Consider the following 14156-nt stretch of genomic DNA (forward strand, 5'->3'; position numbering starts at 1 on the left):
GCAGTTTTAAAGGTGAACAATACCATCATCATGTGAGCCTCCTGAAACCTGTGTGAAAGTGGATGGAAGCCTTCACTGAGGCAATGGTGCCCTTTGTTCTCACAGGAAGATGTTTGTTATCATTCAGATCTTTCACTTAGCTGGGCCACACTGCTCCTTCTCACACTAAAACTGCAGGGACTGCTGGGAATAGGCGTGTTCAGGCCTGTAAAGAAGAATTTCTCACTGCAGCTAGAACAATTGCACTTGGCTCTGTTCTCTCCCAGAAACTGTCTAGTCCTAGGAATTTCTTAAGTGTCTCAAATACTCCTCATTTCAATATCTCAGTGTACTTATTTTTTTTTTAAATTTTATTTTTTGTGGCAAGAGATCAAACAGCATATTAAATAGCCACCAAAGCAACACGTGTCCTGTAAGTGAGGCAGACACATGACCAAACTCCACACAATCTAATTGCATGTAGACATGAACATCAAGAAGCCCTGGAGAAAAAGACCATACCACAGGTCACGTGGATTACTCTGGCATGTTATGTCAAGCCAACTTAATTATAGATTGTCTTCAATGGTGTGTTGCAGGCTTTATTTTTGTGTGTGTGTGTGTGTGTGTGTCACTAAATAAATAACAACACTGACAGCCTAAAAATTTTGTGAAGTCCTAAAAAAGCTAAGCTATTCATGTTGGTTTGGGATTCTTATAGACAAGATTTCAAACTTCAGTGGCTCTGGCTAGGAATGGGTGACTGTGCTCAAGTATCCTGGCACAGAAGCAGGCTCTAGTTTATTTGTGTGCTCTAGAAAAACACATTGTGGCAGTAGATGTATTCCAATGTAGCTTTCAAAAATTTATTTTAACAAAAATGGACCTCTTAAATTTATTCCACCCTAATTTTCACTCCAGACTGAACTCATCATTTGTGATCATTGTGCTAGCTACCTGCTGAGAATCCTGTGGTATTCCAGGCCTTGACATCAATGAGGACAGACACATTGCTGCACTACTCAAATGACCAGGTATGCAGTCAGAGCTGATCATGTGAAAAATTCATCAGCTCCAAGTGAGGTTTTAGAGTTGCTACAGTTTGAGACTGTGATTGAAAGGAAAGGTGAAAAGTTATCATAAACAATACAGGATTTGACCCTGCAAGACATTGTGACCCTTTGGTAATACATGAAAATGTCTTAGCCACCACCTTCATCATTCAGAGTTAATGACAATAAAATAAAGCTTTGGACAGGCAGGACTGATGGGTTGAGGCAAATTGTCTGAGACCAATGGTCTGAGGCTCAACAAGGCCAAGTTCTGGGTCCTACCCTTGGGTCATAGCAGTGCTATGGGCCAGGACAGAGTGGCTGGAAAGCTGCCCTGGGGAAAAGGACCAGGACGTGCTGGTTAGAGCTGAACATTAGCCGGGTGTGCCCAGGTGGCCAAAAGGGCCAATGGCACCTGGCCTGGATCAGCAGTGGTGTGGCAGCAGGACCAGGGCAGGGATTGTCCCCTGTGCTCGGCACTGCTGAGGTCACACCTCAAATCCTGTGTTCAATTTGGGCTCCTCACTGCAAGAAAAACATTGAGGTGCCAGATCATGTCCAGAGAAGGGAACAGAGCTGGGGAAGGGTCTGGAGCACAAGTCTGATGAGGAGCAGCTGAGGGAGCTGGGGGTGTTTGATCTGGCAAAAAGGAGGTTCAGGGGGAACATTATCACTCTCTACAACTGCCTGACAGGAGGGTGCAGCCAGGTGGGGTGGGCTCTTCTCCCAGGTGACCAGCCACAGGTCAAGAGGAAATGACCTTAGGCTGTACCAGGGGAAGTCTAGATTGTACATTAGGGAAATTTTCTTTCCTTAAAGGCATCAGAACAGACTGCCCAGGGAATTGGGGGAGTCACCAACCCTGGATGTTTTTAAAAGTTGTATATATATGGTACTGAGAGTCATGGTTTAGTGGTGTGCTTGGCAGTGCTGGGTTAATGGTTGGACTTGATGATCTTAGAGGTCTTTTCCAACCTAAATGAGTCTACGATTCTGATTTCAAAACTTTAAACTGAGTGCCTGACTGTGTTTGTGGATGCACTTTGGCTCTTCTGCAGTTGCTCTACAGCTCATTCCCACACACAAAGGGTAAGGTGTGCTACTGGAGCAGGACATTGCCTAGAGCAGGGGCCCTCCCTCTGGCCAGCAGTGTGTATTCCCAGGACCAGCCCTGCCATCGCCTGTGAAGTAGCATCAACTGAACCATTTCTTACACCACACTGTGAATCAGCTCAGGGAACTGCTTTGGGTGAAAATAAGCCAGCAAAACACAGTGCATGGGGACCTATGCCTGCCTACCTACAAAAGCAGAGGAGGCTGCATAAGGAAAGGGATGTGGAGAAACTTGGGAAGGCACAAGCCAGCAAGAGCACTCCGACCCTCTGGTTACAATGTGCCCCAGTATGAATGAGCTTATGGCTCTTTCTCTTTTCCACAAAGGGTGGGCAAGGGTGTGAGCTGGCAGCACAAACCTCCTCAGCCAAGCAGCTTCACCAACACACCCACTCATCGCTGTCCTGCAGACCTTCCTCCCTGCCCAGCCATGGGTGCTCCTCCTGAGCCACTGAGAGCCAGCAAAGGCTGCAGCTGGTTTTGTGCCTCTTTAAGGACCAGCTCCCAGAAGGGTCTAGAAAAAGCCAGGGCTGGCTCAGTGGTTGCAGTGGAGAAACAGAGCACTCTGGTGCTGAGGGAGGGGAGCTGGGGCAGTGGGCATGCCTTTGCTTGGCTCAGCTGGCTGGGAAAGCACTGCACCAGCACAAGGCAGCCCATTTCAAAAGTGGCTGCACCTGGAGGTTCCTGGTTTGTCCAGAGAGCAGGTATCAGTGGAGTTCCATCACTGCTGACAGAAGGCTTCTGGACTTGGACAACAAAAGTAGAACGACCTGTACTGGAAGAGACCTTAAAGATCATTTTCTTCCGACCCCCTGATGTGGACAGCAACACCTTCCACTAGACCAGATGGCACAGAGGTCTTGAATAAACCTGGTCTTGAACATTTCCAAGGATGGGGCATCCATAGCTTCTCTGAGAAACCTGTGCAAGTGCCTCTTCACCCTCACAGTAAATAATTTTTTTCCTAATGTCTAAAACATACTCTGTCAGTTTGAATTCATCCCACTTGTCCTGTCACTCCAGGCCCGCGTAAAAAGTCTTTCTCTGACTTTCCTGTAGGCTCCCTTCACATACTGGAAGCCCACAATTAGGTCACCCCAGAGCCTTCTCTTTTTTGTGCTGATCAATCCTAATTCTCCCAGCTTTTCCTCACAGGAAAGGTGCTCCATCCCTCTTGGACACTCTCCAACAGGTCCATATCTTTCTTCTACTGAGGACTCCAGAGCTGTATGCAGTACTCCAGGTGGGGTCAAGCATCCTCCATTTGATGGACTGTTCACTCCAGTGCTCAGGATTTCTTTTCCACGGCACTGTCATCCCCCAGTGTGCCTGATCTGTCTTGATCTCAGCACTTTTCCCTGCAAATGACTCCTTCATCCTTTCCAAGTGTACCTTTTCAAAGTTTATAAACAGAAAGCAACACAACAGACAAATTGCTCTGCACTGCTTTCATAAATTCCAGTGCTAGGCTGAGAGTTTATACAGGATTTTTGAAACGGGACTGCAAATATTACCTTTCTTCCTCTTCTATCAGTGCTTTAGCCCAAGGTTTCTAATTTCAGTGTACTGCTTAGCACAGGACATACCACGAGGTAAAACCATCTCCAAAGCACAGCAGTTCAAAATGGAAGTGGCACACAGCCTTGTGATACAGAACAGCTGACTCATATCAAAGGGACAATAAAGGAATAAGGAATATTTACAACTAATTTCATGCAGCTGTTGTGAAGGGAGAGGGTAGTTATCATTCTCTACAGGGACAACACAAGCAGATAAACCTCTGTCAGGCAGCAAAAAGCCACCCTATTACAGGTGACCCAGCACCACAATTGCTTACCAATGTCTTGTCCAGCAAGACTGCTTTAAACCATGGGCAATGGGAGTAGTTCCCACTGGATCTCAGGTGATTTTGAATTTACCAGAGCAATGACCATACTGCACAATACACCGGTTTGTATTTTGGGCTCTACATTTTAAAATAAGTCTGAAGGAACCTGCAGTCCATTTCAGAGAACTTTAGGAATGATTAATCCTCCAAAAAAGTGGAGAAGCAGAGGCTAGTGGCACTAGTGGCACTGCATTGCATGCAGCTCTACTTTTTTCTGTAATTTTCTGTGGTAATGGTGTTTGTCTTCTGGAAGAGGATACTCAGAGAAGATGTGGAAAATCCAGCCTTTGAGATATTGAAAACCCATCTGAACACGGTCCTGAGCAACCTGCTCTGGCTGGTCCTGTGTTAGGCAGGGTTTGGACCAGGTGATCTCCCACGGTGCATTCCTCCCTCAGCTGATCCCTGGTAGTGAGTGACTGAGTGTGTCTGCTAGTGAGAGAACAGCAGTGAGTGCAAGAGCTGCTCAGTGGCCTGCAGTCAGTGCATGCTACTCATCCCCTAATTATTATTTAGTCACTGTTTGCTGGGTGAAACTCAAGCCTGGCTTGGGAATGAGAGCTCTGCCAGAGCAGTACCATGAATTCACCTTTCCCACAAGTGCAAGCAAAGATATTAACATGATATATGTTTATGGACGAATCTGATCTTGTGTCTGAACATGACACAAGAAGGAAATATATTTACTTTTTCCTGGTTTAGTTCAAAATTATGAAAGGTGCCTTAAAAGCAGAGATAAGGTGCCGTAAGAAATGCAGCATGTGGAGCTAAGTTTGCAAAATGAAGCGTTCTGGTTTGCCACGCCACAGTTAAAGTTAGCAGAGCAGTGTGTCCCTTTGTGGTTAGTCATGATGAGACAGTCTTTGCTCAGACCATCACATATGGTTTTTCTCTATGCTTTCTTCCTCCTCCCCCTCATTCCCACAATAGATGGAAGTCACTGAATGAGCAACCAGAGACACTCTTTTAATCTTGCTCAGTGTTTGAGCAGTCTATCTGCTCCTGCTCTGAGAAACAACAGGGACACACAGGGGCCCAACAAGCTGTGTTCATCCTGGACAGTTTCCAACCTTGTATTGGGTAATTCCCATCTGTGCTTCCCCCTCAGCCTGACTCCAGTGCTCACCACACTTGCCTGCTCAGGAGAAGGGTTTTGCCAGCATGAGCCTCTCAGGGAAGCTGGATCCTTTGCCTGGGTGCTTAGGGAGCTGGTGCTGAGGGCTCCCACTGGCACCGAGTGGGGTCAGCTGGTGGCTTGCAAGTGCTTCAGGGATGGAAGGACAGTGACCTGACAGCAGGGCTGGGGGCTTTACCAGAGCAACAAGAAGCAGTTCTTGGTCCCAGCCCATCTCCAGCACCGTCAGGCCCTTGCAGCCTCCTCAGCTTTGTAGAGCAAGAGCTGGTCTCTGACTCACTTTCTTTCAACATGAGCCAGGTTAGTTTTGACTTTATTCAACACCATGAATTATGGTGGTAGTTCTTTCTGTTGTGGGACAGCTATGAAAGGGATGGGAACAGACATTCCTCACCTGCCCCCTTGGTGGCCAAAAGGTGCCTCTGCCTCACCAGACCCAGCACTGAGCTGGCAGCAGGTGGAGTTCATGGCCAGTCAAACCCCACCGCACAGCTGGCTTGGACTGAAGCCTCAGCCTGGCATGGACAGCCCTGCCAGCCCAGCTTGGGGTCACAGCCTCTTCAGTGACCATCACAGCACAAGGGATGTCTCAGAGGTGTGTTGGTTGGTCAGCTTTGGACACAGACTCACAGGGGCAGGAGAAGGCACCCCTCCAGGGAGAATTCCCTGGCCTCCTCAGAGCCACAGCTACCAGCAGTAAGAAAGGAAGCAGACAGTGCCAAACTAGCAACTGAGGGATCATGTTGTGATCAGAGGAGTCTGAAATCTGCACTGGTGGCCACTGATATTTTCCCTGCTTATATCAGCTGTGTAAAATGTGTAATTTTTTCTCAAGAGATGATATGCAGCTACAAGCAAGTCTTCAGAAAAGATTAGTCTTGCCTCAATCACACCTTTAAAAAGGCCTATGATCAGCAAATGAAACTGAAATGTTCACAAAGCCCTATAGAAAATGGCACTGTGCTGAAGAATTGATGCATTGAAGTAGAAGGTTAATATAAATAATATAAATGATGACTAAGGCATGTGCTTTCAGCAGAGTGAAAAGCTGCATTTCACAGTTAGCTACACAGTGTCTAGGATCTGCCTGTGTGATAACAACATGAAGAATATCAAAGCTAAACTGACAAAGCCTTGAGCTGACCTTCACCATGAAGTAACTTCCCCATGATGACTTCCTTTGGCAGGGCCTGCTCAGGTCTTGCTGAAGATGACAAACCATGGGGACAAACCTTTTAGCTGTGCTAGTTGTGACAGGACAAGGAGTAATAGTTTTAAACTAAACCAGGCTCTAGTTAAATGAGACATCAGAAAGAAATCTTTTACTATGAAGGTGATGAGGCACTGGATTGCCCAGGAAGAGAGTAGGTGCACTGTCCCTGGAAACATTCAAGACCCGGTTGGATGGGGCCCTGAGCAACCTGGTCAAGTCAAGGTGTTGCTGCCTGTGGAACGAGATGAGCTTTAAAGTCCCTTCCAGCCCAAACCATTCTGTGAGTCCATGACACTGAACCAGGTGTCTCACTGTCACTGCTGGATCTGTTTTAAAGCTCTGTGGCCAGAAAGAACAATGAATATACTTGTGACTGAAATTTGCAGACATACAGGTGTTGTATTTACAAAAAAATGTTAACTATTACTGTGTGCAAGTTACCTGCTTTTAGAAGAATATTTTTGTCATCTGACTTTTCCTCTGTGGAAAACACCAGCTGCTATACAACATGCAGTACAAAACCAAAGCTAGTAAAGAGATCATATTGACCATGATGTGGCACCAAACACTAAAATACTGAATTTAAACATTAGGCACTTAATTTTGATCAATGCAGTTAATTAACAGATTTGTTCTGGTTGTTGAATAGGATGCCACAGAAATAAGGGAATGGATGAAAGCATCTGGCCACCAGTGTTACTTCTGTGGCACTGAAAGCCACGATTACATTACTGGCAGTGCTATAACTGGTCTGCTTTTCTTGTTGGACCAATGTTTTTCTTTGACCCACACACCAAAACTGGAAGGCTTCTCTGAGTGCTGTGTTATTTTAATACATACAAAAACAAGCACAAGCCAATGACCTTGGCCATTTGTCACACTGAGGGAAAACAATGCCAATTGTTCACAAGCAACAGGCCTGGCTTGTCTCTGTGCTGAGCCGAACACCTTCTGGCAGCTCTGCTGTGGGTCACTGTCACCCAGCAGAAAAACATGCCCTTTGGACAGGCTGTTCTCCAGCCCACTCCCTGCAAGCCCAAGGCCCGGTGGTGGGCACTGGGAGACAGCACAAGGGCAAGGCCAGCTCAGCCCTGCTCCTCTGGGAGCAGAGGCTTGAGGGAAACAGTCCTGTGCCTGCTGGCAGAAACCCAGTTCTTGGGGTCTGCATGGGGTTATCTCAAACCACAGAATGGCAGCTTCGTTTGGGGAGGGCTGGAAAAGATGTGGTTTCCTCCCACTCATCCTCATCCTCCACATCTCGGGGTGAAGTCTCAGCAAAGTCGGCTGCAGAAGAGGATGATGTTGACAGACACTCACTGAAAGCCTTGTGTGGATGCTGACTGCCTCCTCCAAGGGCAGGATCCTGTTAGTTACTGCTGTGAGAAATCTCATTATCTTTTTTTTTAAAGTTAAAAAGGGAAAAAAGGACATGCCTTTTCCTTCCTGTTCCATTGCCTCTCAAAAATTAACCTCCTTTGCTTTTAAAGAACTGACTATGAAGAAAAAATACAATTTTTGAGAACTGGCCAGTTTGGATGAAACTGCTCTAAGGGAAACCTTTATAAGTACACACAGTAATAAAAAGATAAGTGCTCATTTGCTGCTGGGAAAAACATTTACGATAGGATTTCAGGCTGATGAAGATGAGTTTGGCCTGCCTGCTGGTTAGTGGTGTAGGAGAGCACAACTTTCCCGTGACTGTATCAAGCACTTTATAAAGGCCTTGTCTTGCCTTCCTTTCCTTACCTTTCAGGTATGGGAAGGCTGCAATTAGTTCAACCCAAAGCCTTCTCTGTTCCAGGCTGAACAATCCCAATTCTCTCAGCCTTTTCTCACAGCAGAGCTGCTCCAGCCCTCTGATCACCCTGGGGCCTCCTCTGACCTGGCTCCAGCAGGTCCCTGTCCTTGCTGTGCTGGGAGCCCAGAGCTGGATGCAGCCCTGCAGGTGGGGTCTCAGCAGAGCGGGGCAGAGGGGTAGAATCCCCTCCCTGCCCTGCTGCCCACGGGGCTCTGCATGCAGTTTTGGAGGTGCTGTTGCTTGCTAAACTCTTTGTTCTGAGGGAGGAGAAATACGGCATATTCCAAAGTTATTCGCAGATTGGCACTGTATTATTCCTTCACCTGTCTCCACACTGAAGGACAAACTGTCCTTAAATGCAGTCATCTGAACAAAGGCCTTGGTAATCTTTAACTACACAAAGAACTTAAGTAGTTGTAATGTCATTTCAAACAAATAATGACACTTCAAACAAACCTCTAGTCAGAAAGGAACACAAGTGATTTTCAAAAGTGCACTCTACATAAACATCCATTCAGAATCTCCTTTTAAAGCCATCTGGGGAGAGAAGTCCATAATTGTTTATTTCAATTCACAGCTCTAAACAGAATAATTCACAGCCTGTGATCTTTTCACTTTGAAGGCTGGCTGCCTTGGATTTTAAATACTAATTACTTTACCTACTGGAAGCCACAAAACCGCTACTTCTCCTGCCCCAATCCCCTTAAACTGACTTCCCACAGTAATTTTTTTTAAACAGATTAGCAAAAGTCATTGAAAAGGTGAAAATCCTGAAACTCTTTTTGATAATTTCTTCTTGCTTTAGGTGGATTTAAAAAGTCCTATCATTTAAAGCCGGTATTTGGCTTCACAGAATGTTTATTTTTCCTTCTTTATCAGGAAGAAAAAATACTTTAAAGAAGAAATACTGGACGTCTTCTGCTGAGGACCTTGGACCAAACTGGTGTTATTAAATAAGAAATTAGGCTACCCTTGGCTAATAAACTCTGTCTTTAGCCATATTTCTTCACTTATGTGATAGAGCAATCCATGCTACCATGACAGTAACATACATTCTTATATATATGCGTTTGGTTTATACAGAGATATTTTTTATCCTTAACAGAAGTCAAGAAGGCTGCTATGTGCTTCAGTGACCACAGAACCAACACACTTGCTAGAAAGTATTCAGAATACACAGAAAACCACAATAAATTTTCAAATAAGAGGCAGGAAAAATTCTTACCCAAGTTGTCATTATAGATAGATCTGAATGTATTTCATCAATTTTGTATGGCCACACAGATGCCCCATGTGACTTAGACTGCAAAGGGCCACCTCTATCCCATTGCCCAGATCTTTCTGCTTCATCTCAGCATTGCATACTTTTGAAATAAGGAGGAAGATGAGGATGCAGATGCTAAAGTTGTTGCAATAGAGGTTCACATATGAGCTGCTCCAGGATCAGTCTCTGTAGGCCTTTTGTTACTGCAGAGGGTTTTGCTCAGAGGCATCTTGATGTGGAGTCAATATAGCACCTCAGTGAATAAGGTACTTGCATTCAGTTCTTTGTGGTTATGAGTAAAACCAAATGTTACAATGAGGTTTTTTTTAATGCTAGCCTGATGCCAAGAGTACATCTTAAAGAACTGAAAAAGGCACTGTTTGATTCCTGAGTTACTGAGGTAGATGGAGAGAACAGGACAGAACTGCATAAGCCTTCCCTTGTTAGCCATTAGGTGATTATTAAAAATCATGCACATTTTTCATCAGTGCTAAGTCATATCTTCCTAAAAATAACATATTTTGAACATTTTCTTAGTATTCAGGTAGGGACTTTTTCAGCCAGCTCTGGGCTTGACATCCAGTTTCTTCCTGATTTTCTACCTTTTCATGCCCATGCTTTACTCTTGAATCCTTGAGCTACCAATAAATTGCTCTGTCAACAACCCGACTCCAGCCTGGGATTTTGCCTCTCTTAATAACAGTGCTGTCTCAGTGGCAGCACCTTTTCTGACACCTGAGCTGGGGTTAAACATCTGTGCCTGGCACTGAGGAAGGTGAGAGGGGGAGTGAAGGAGGAACTGGAAGTTACCAAGGGTGCTGGAGGGGAAGAGAGAAAATTCTCAGGTGTTACCAGTAATTTTGTTGTTGTTCATATCAACAGAGGAACAATGGCATTTGTCAGGATTTTCATGGTGACTCAGGACTGCAGAGGACAGCAAACAGAGAAAAATACTCCTGCAGACAAGGACTGGGAGGTGTCTGATGTGGCTGCCTTAGGAAAGGCCTTTGGAAAAGAATTAACTACATAACTACAACCAGCAAATTAATTTGTTCTCAGTAATTGAGAAAAACAGTCCTTTAAATAAACATTTAAGCAGATGGTACACAAACATTCCAGCAAGTTTAAGGACTTCATGGCAATGGAAACCCTATGGGATACAAATTAAATGGAGGTGAAAAACCCAGTAAAGTTCTGTCTTTCATTTCACCACAGGATCTGCTATTGACTTGTGATATTACTACACTAGCAAACAATAACAATTTACCAGCATCTTTGTTTTTTTCCACTCTACTGCAGAATTTAATCTACTTTGGGAGCTATGGCCACTGGCATTCCTACTTCCCTTTATTCCAACACATTGTCTTAACATACCATCCTTATGAAATCATTTTTTTAGAACTTGAAGCCAAGCGATGCTAACACATTTAATATTGCAAAACAAAAGTGAACAGAGGGCTGTTTCATACAACACAATAAAAAAAGGCTTTTTAAAAAACAGGCTTCCTTGCAGACTTTATGAATTTAAACCCTGGCTTTCTCTAGCCAGAAGCATCGTGATTTTGAGGTGTTTTAGAACCACAGATATTGTGTGGAAGTTTCCTTAACAAAAAACCCAAGCAACTTTAATAGCCTCAATGCTATTTCTACAGATACAGCTTCCCTAGTGGAGTTGCAGTTACACGTTGTCAATTTTATATGCAGTAAAAAACAGAAACAACAGTTAATTCTTTCTTAGAACCAAAAATCCGGGGGGGGGGGGGGGGGGGGGGCGGGTGAGAGGAAATAAAATAAGCAATCTGCTAATCTGAAAAAACGAAAGTAGCAGATTGCTTTATTACTTTTCCCTCAAAATTAACTCCAGTATTTAAATCTGTGTATCTAGGTCTCATAGCTGCAAAACAAATGTAAATGCCCCTGCAATCCATTACATGTCTGCCACATGGAATCAGCATTTCCTACTTTGACACAAACAGTTGCTTTACCTAGACAGTGTTATTAGAGAATCCTAGAAAGATTTGGGTTGGAAGGGACCTCAAAGATCATCTTGTTCCAACCCCCTGCCATGGGCAGGAACAACTTCCACTATCACAGGGTGCTCCAAGCCCTATCCAGCCTGGCCTTAAACGCTCTCAGGGATGGGGCTACCTTTGCCAGTGCCTCACCACACTCACAGTAAAGAGTTTTTTCCTAATATCTAATCTAAACCTACTCTCTTATGTAGCAGAAATATAAAATCCCAACCAACCAATTTTGTTCTGAGGGTTTGATTAATTAAAAAGCAGCAATAAACCCCAAGTTCTCTCCCCACTTTCTGTCCATGACTTGCTGGCATGGAAACCTGCACAAACATTATCCTTGTTGCTAGCAGAACACACCTGTCCAATGTGAGTTCCCAAACTGGGAAACAGGGACAGCAATGTTTTTCTAATGCAGTTACAAAGTTGCTCCTAAAACAATAAGATTCTGCATGAAAATAACAGATAAAGATCTTAAGTGGATCTAACTGTCGTGTGCTCTATCACACAGATGTCATTTTGATCAAGATGCCTCCTTGTGAATTTAATCATTACCTAACCCAGCCCCAGATGCAGCTGTGTTCTCACTGCTGGGGTCTCCAGGCACTGCAATACAAATAAAGTCACAAAAGATTTTGAAATACCATTTCAGTGAATGTTTTATTTGTAATATATTCCTTTGTTAAAAGAATTAAGTTTCTACCCTATATCAATAGCAATTGTAAAGAAACCCACAACAGACAACCCCCAAACTGTAGCAATTCTACCTGTTTTCAGAGAGTATTAATTAATAGCCTTCTGTTAAGTGCCAGTTTCTGGCCAGTTCTTGTTATCATTTTAAGAAGCATTAGCTTGTAATGCAAAGGAAAACTAGTAAACTTTAACTGTTAGACTCTCAGATTGGATTTTATTTGAACATTAGAATCAGAGTCACGTAATGGCCACGGTTGGAAGGGATCTTACAGATCATCTCATTCCAATGCCCTGCCATGGGCAGGGACACCTTCCACTGGACCAGGTTGTTCAGAGCCCCATCCAACCTGGCCTTGAACACTTTCAGGGGTGGGGCAGCCACAGCTTCTCTGGGAAACCCGTGCCAGGGCCTCACCACTTTAAGAAGGAAGAATTTTTTCCTAATATTTGATCTAAACCTACTCTCTGTCGGTTTGAAGCCATTCCCCTTTGTCCTGTCATTCCAGACCCTTGTAAATAGTCTCTCTCCATCTTTCCTGTGGGCTCCCTTCAGGTACTGTAAGGCCACAATTTGGTCACACCAAAGCCTTCACTTTTCCAGGCTGAACAATCCAATTCTCCCAGCCTTTCCTCACATCAGAGCTGCTCCATCCCTCTGAGCATCTTGTTCTCCTCTCTCCAACAGGTCGATCTGATAGGTGCTCATAGCCTCAAACACCACTTTTGCAAATCCAAGCCTTCTCCTCTTGGCCTTTTTAAAGACTGCTTACTACTTACTCTCAAAATACGTCCATCTCTGAATGGAATACGCTAAGATTCAATGTTTCACATACAGAAGCAACTCAAATTTAATGCAAGATCTAGATAAACATCTCACATTTAACTCAATATTCACACCACACAGATTTTCCAGTGGAAGTCAGGAAAGGAATGAGGAAAGAAATCCTCCACATATGTGATAGTTTGCACATTTTCTTATAGCCATGTCTGTCCTCTTGAACTCCTCTAAACTATTGATGTGCTGCAGCAAATGCAGTTCAGAGCTGAAAGACACTGGGGTACGTGTTGACCCCCTCTGGAACTTGGGCCTGAGAAAAAAGCTACAAAATTTTAAAATATATTTTTATTTTAAATTTAATAATATATTTTAATTTTTCAGTATGTGTGCCAGGTGTTCGCTTTCTTTTCCCCCAAGTCACAGTCTGAGGCAAAGCATGAAAAAAATTGTTTCTCCGTGGCTTACATATCCCCAAAGTCAGCATTCCTAAATATAATTCCTCTTAAAAAACAAACAAACAAAAAAATCCCCCTCAACGTTGCCTGGATCAATAACCTATCTAACGTAAAAAAATAAAACATTGCAAATCACAGTAAGGACTTCAAAGTGTAGATGTTTTGCATTTAATTCTCACAAAAGCTAAGAGAAGTGTAAAGTATAACTTAATTCTCCTCACTATCCAGTTGAACTGAAACTGACCCTCATCAGTCTGCTCAGACACCTGGGGAATGCTAAAATTCAGCCTCCCTCAGACTGCATGATGGCCACTTTCACAGGTAGGAGTAACAGAATCCTAGAATGGGTTGGGTTGGAAGGGACCACAGTGGGTGATCTGGTCCAACGTCCCTGCTCAAGCAGGGTTATCCCAGAGCACAGGGCACAGGATTGTGTCCAGATAGTTCTGGGCTCTCTCCAGTGAGGGAGACTCCACACCCTCTCTGGGTGATCTGTTCCAGTGTTCAGTCGCTGCACAGTGAGGAAGTTCTTCCTCATGTTCAGGTGGAACTTCCTGTGCATCCATTCTTGCCCATTGCTTCTTGTCCCATTGCTGGGCACCCCTGAGCAGAGCCTGGTCCATCCTCTGACCCCTCCCTGCAGGCACTGACAGACATTGATGAGATCCCCCCTCAGTCATCTCTTCTCGAGGCTGACCAGCCCCAGTTCCCTCAGCCTTTCCTCATAAGAGATGTTCAACCCCTTCACCACTGGTGTAACCTCTACTGAA

The sequence above is a fragment of the Chamaea fasciata genome, unplaced genomic scaffold, assembly GCF_029207755.1.
Source record: "Chamaea fasciata isolate MVZ Bird 193981 ecotype frontalis unplaced genomic scaffold, bChaFas1.0.hap1 SCAF_2, whole genome shotgun sequence".
NCBI lineage: Eukaryota > Metazoa > Chordata > Aves > Passeriformes > Sylviidae > Chamaea > Chamaea fasciata.